The following is a 5,357-nucleotide window of genomic DNA, read 5'->3' on the forward strand; positions in this document are numbered from 1 at the left end:
ACTTTAATATGTTTGTCCTCGTATAGAGGACATATCAGATATTAAACTGATAAGAACAGATTTTTTTTTTTTTATTTTTTTTTATTAAAGAACAGATTCTCTTTATTATTACATCTTTTCTTCAGTTCTCAACACATATACAAATAAAGGAAGCATCATAGCACTCATCAATTAATACCTTACAATTCATGGCGTAATTTTCCTTTGTTAAAATAAAGCAGTTTATTAAAAGGAAAACACATATTACCACCCTCTGCATGTTATCATACCCAACCGAACCCTCCTTTCCACCTCTCCAAGGCGGCATGTTTGCCCCACTTAACAATGTCTACTTCAATTCTCCCCTTCAGGTCCACTTTCACCCTCCTCATCACGCCTTCCTCTCTAATATCTCTATTTCTTTTTACCAGTTCTTGCCTTGCTGACCACAAGCTCCTCTTGATTAGGCTGATAATTAGCCAAACGAGGAAATATGCCCGACTATTCCCTGAGCCCACTCCTCTCTCCACCCTATCCCATGTCAGTTGGAACCCAGGGACTAACTGTCCTAGCCACGTGCCTACTTTACCCCATACCCCCTCAGCAAATGGACAATCCCACATGACATGCCTTATTGTCTCTTCCCTCACACAGGTGGCCCTTGGGCACACAGCAGATTTTGCCAGCCCATGCCGATACATAATTTGCCGTACCGGCAGACAGTTATGAATGCAGAGCCAGTTTAAATCTTTCAATCCATTGTCAAGCCCTATTGGCTGAATCCTCCTCCAAATCGAGGTCGGGATCCCAACCACTGGAGGCGCAACCACTCCCTGTCTAACCACTTTGTAGAGGGCCCTGTGGTTTATTCTCACCGCTGTTGCAGAAGCCTCTGGATGAGCTCGCAGCCACCTGGCTGCATGGTGGTAGTGCCATGGCTGCTGCTCCACCCGAGGCGCCAAATTGCTCCAGACCATTAGCTTTCTGGCCTGGTAGGCGAAAAAGAGCCGCAGGAAGTAGCCTGAAGGGTGCTCTATGGGGGTGGATAATTCCCTACACAAAAATGATACAAAAATGCAGTCCAACTTCAGCGAAAGGTGCGGCACATCTCTCCCCCCTGCTTCAATCCCAGCCAGCATGCGGGCCCTTGCCACATACTCATATCTCCCACCCCATAGGAAACCAAACACTAGGCGCATTAGAGGCCTCCTCATACTGGCTGGCAGTGGGTATATATACGCCAGGTATACGAGAGATGGCAGTACGTCTACCTTCAGTACAAGTACCTTCCCTATTAAAGTCAGACACCTGCCCTTCCAGAGCGTAAGCTTCTTCTGGACTGCCAAAAGGCACCTGGTCCAGTTGGCTGTGGCACTGTTGGCTGTCCCGAAGCCAACCCCTAGTAGCTTCAGAGGTCCCGTGCAGAGTGAAAGCCCCCCTGGTACATCCGTCCTTTCTTTCCAGCGCCCAAAGAACTTGACTGAGGACTTGGCGCAATTAAGTTTTGCACCAGCCACCCGACCAAAATCCTGGAAAATTCCCAAGGACCGAATAAGACATGCATCACTGTCCAGCAGCAGTGTGGTGTCATCTGCGTACTGCGACAGCTTGGCCCGTAGGCCGCCGCTACCCGGCACCAGGAAGCCCTTCACGCCTGGGTCAGCACGAATGGCTTCCGCCAGGGGCTCCATGTAAAGAATGTAGAGCAGTGGTGAGAGCGGGCACCCCTGTCTTACCCCAGAGTGCAACCTGAAAACATCCCCTCGGTGACCGTTAACTAAAACCATGCTCCCCACATCCCTGTACAACGTTTGCAACCATCCGACAAACACCTGGCTGAAGCCTAACCTTTCCAATACCCTCAACATAAAGCCCCAGTGAACCCTATCAAAAGCCTTTGCCTGGTCAAGGCTAACCATCATAAGAGGCAGGCGCCTGTCCTCCGCCCAAGCGATGGCGTCCCGTATGAGCTGGAGATTCCATCTCACCGAGCGGCCCGCCACCCCGCATGTCTGGTCCACGTGAACCACATGTGGAAGCGCTGTGCTCAGACGATCTGCTAGGATCTTTGCCAGGAGTTTATAATCAACACACAGCATGGTCAGAGGCCGCCAGTTACCTAAGTCAGTAGGATCACCCTTTTTGAAAAGAAGGGAGATAACTCCAGTGGCCAAAGTCCTTCCCATTGCCCCTGTGCGGAGTATCTCAGACAACACCTCCAACACTACCGGTCCAAGTATGTCCCAAAACTTGAGATAAAACTCTACCGGCAGCCCGTCGATGCCAGGCACCTTCCGTCTTTTCATTCTGCCAAGGGCACCCTCAAGCTCTTTGAGAGTGAGCGGGGCCCCCAACGCCTGCGCTATGTCTTGTGGCACCCGCTGGGTCAATAAATCCAGGAAAGCCTCCCCTCCCCCTACATCTACTGCTTTCTCCATAAAACTTTTCTGGTAGTGGTCAGTGGCAAGGCGCGCCATCTCACCCGCTTCCGACACAACCCTGCCCTGCTTATCCCTGATCCCTGTCACTACCTGCTTTGACTTATCCCCCCGTACTGAGCTGAAGAAACCAGCACAACACGTCTCGCAATTCTCAAGGAATTCCTGACGCAACCTCAACAGGTGTGCCCGGGCCCTACCCTCAAAGACATCCCTAAGCCGTACTTTCATGGAGTCACAATCCCACTGATTTACAGTACCCCCAGAGTTTCCCCTGGCGTACTCGAGCTCGAGGAGATGCTGGAGATGATGCACCTCCCTCTTGGCCAACCTCGCCTTCCTTTTGCAATATTTTAAACAAAACAATTTTATACGCTCCTTGGTAACCTCCCACCACTCCGTCACTCCAGGACACATTGGTCTGAGTCCTACAAGGCCTTTAAAAAACAAAATAAAATTCTCTTTAAAGATCTCCTCCTCCAGGACACTGATATTAAGGCGCCAGTACCCAGGCCCAAACACTGGCCCACGCGAAAGCACCTCAAACAACAGGCCATCATGGTCTGAAAAGAAAACAGGGAGCAGTCTACCTGCCAGCAGACTCATAGACTTTGCCACAAACACATAATCCAAACGTCTTGCTATTTCCCTTGAATTATGCCATGAGGGACCATCTACCAGCGGTCTGACCTCCCTCCCGCAATCTACCAGGCCATGTCTGGTCATAAGTTGGGAGATGAACGCATCGCTGGTATCCCTCCCCTTTCCCAACTCTACATTAAAATCACCCCCTACAATTACCTGCCTATTGGTGACAAAATGCGGCTCCACTAGTCCAAACACCTCTTGTCTTTCTGCCGGAGTCTGTGGTCCGTACACCACAATAACCCTCAGCTTGACTGTCCCCCATGAAATATCAGTGCCCAGTACCCTCCCCTGAACTATAACAAAAACCTCCTCTACCCTAATCTCTTTAACCCCAAACAAAATTCCAACCCCTGTAGAGTAGACTCCCCCTACACTCCACACTGAAACCCCTTTTTTCCACTCCCTTGAAAACTTCATCACATCCCCCTTATCCCGTAAATGAACCTCCTGCAAAAAACAAATTTCCACCTGTAAGGAGGCTACAAAATCAAAAACGACCATTCTTTTGACAGGGTCCCTCATTCCTCTCACATTTAAAGTAAGTACCTGAAAAGAACCCATTTGTATATTTTAATGTCCATTCCCAAGCACATTTCTCTCCCTACTGCGCGTAGAGATCCTCGTCGTCCATCTGCTCCGCCCAGGAAAAGGGCACTGTGTTTGGGGATGCTGTTGGCCTGCTGGGTCCATCATATGCATCCTCTCCCTGTGGGGGGGATAACATGAGCAGGCCCGGGGAAAGATCGAAAGCCAGCCCCAACCCTGAAGACAGCAAGTCTGCTGAATCTCCACTATGTAGTTCTCCACCCACCTCTTGCACTTCGACCTCACCCTCCCCTTCCTCTGCAATTTTCTTTCTATGTCCTGAACCATCTGCCCTCTCCCCATCGTCCCCCTCATCTTTCGGCTGACCCTGCTCCCATTTCTTCTTCCCCCTCTTTTTTTTAGTATGCCCTTCATCCCCACCCTCTTCCCTTTCAGTCGCCAGACCCACCTCGAAAACCTGGGAACCCCTCCTTGCCCCTAGTTTCACCTTGGAGGATGCTTGGCCATGACTCTGCATTGAGACTCCACCCTCCATGTTTTCAGGGGGGGCCTGGACTTCTCTGCTTACTCCGACGTCTCCGGCTGATCCCTGCATCGGGGCCACTTTCTCCTCGCCCCTCTCAGATGACCCAGAATCCGCCTCTGCCCGTACTTCACTTCCTGCAAGTTCAAGCCTTTTTTTTTTTTGGTTCTTTGTCTCCCTCCATCCAAACACTCGGTTTGACGACCTCTGCAAAAGTCCTTCTGTGACTGGGGCAGCTGCGGTATAGGTGATCCAGTGCCCCGCAACCATGGCAAGTCTTGGGTGCAGTACAGTCTTTGGCCACATGGCCCCCCTTCTCGTTGCTGTTCCTCTCCACGGAAGTCTTTAGTAAAAGGCGAAAGACTTGTGCGTTATGAAGAGAAACCAGAGTCAGTACAGCCCCTCGCTCCAAGGACAGCCCAGGAGTCTATTCGCCACAGTCACCACCATCGCGGTAGGCTTGTCTTTGGCAGGCGGGTGCTTCAGGCCTCCAGGCCCTTCAGGGTCCGGGTGGAGGAGTACCTGGAATTGCCTCCTCCCCGTCCAGAAACCTAAGGGGTCCTTCACATACCTTGCTGCTGTGATGACCTCTCCATACTGCCCAAGAAATGCAGTTAAAGCAGCGTCTGTTACAAACGGGTTAAACATATGAAGAGTGATTGTCCTGTAGTTTGGTCTGTCAAGATTGCAAATCTTGTATGCTGCCAGGTGCCCTTCCCCAGCTACTTTCCCGCAAACCTCAGACACTCTGCTGTAGACGTCCTCCTTCCTCAGGGTGACGTCAAAAGCTTTTTCTTGCTGGTTCCACTGAATGCAGTAGACGTCTTCCACCTTCAGATGCAGCTGCCCCATGATGACATTCTTGCAGAAATGGACCCTTGAAAAATACTGTTCCTCCTCCGATTTGGCCTGGAAGCGCAATGTATGTCTCAGCCCGACCTTTGGGATCGGCTGCTCAATGGAGGCCGATGCGGCCATCTTACCCGTAGATGTTCTCTTTTTTCCTCTCAAAAGCAATGTCTCAGTGTTGTCTGCTTGATCTTAGCCAAAAGGCCGAGAAGCGATGAGCTCCCGGTGTCTGATGTCCAACTCACACTCTTGGCACAAATCTCACTAGTAGCGGTTTCCTGTTTCTGACACGAGCCTGACAACGGCTGCTTTTTAGCACCTCCGCCCAAGCTCTCCATTGTGCCGCCCTCATTTGTGATGTGGACAGCTTTTTG

The 5,357-nt window shown here is 50.8% G+C and overlaps 2 pseudogenes; both read right to left on the bottom strand.

The window, feature by feature from the left end:
- Window positions 1–14: 14 nt before the first annotated feature.
- LOC147819547 (U2 spliceosomal RNA) lies at window positions 15–61 on the bottom strand (annotated as a pseudogene).
- Window positions 62–4,450: 4,389 nt separating this feature from the next.
- Window positions 4,451–4,524, bottom strand: LOC111650313 (U5 spliceosomal RNA; annotated as a pseudogene).
- Window positions 4,525–5,357: the final 833 nt, after the last annotated feature.

This window comes from Seriola lalandi, unplaced genomic scaffold, assembly GCF_002814215.2.
Source record: "Seriola lalandi dorsalis isolate HSWRI2012SDOR001 ecotype SW California unplaced genomic scaffold, Sedor1 jcf7180002052229, whole genome shotgun sequence".
Classification (NCBI taxonomy): Eukaryota; Metazoa; Chordata; class Actinopteri; order Carangiformes; family Carangidae; genus Seriola; species Seriola lalandi.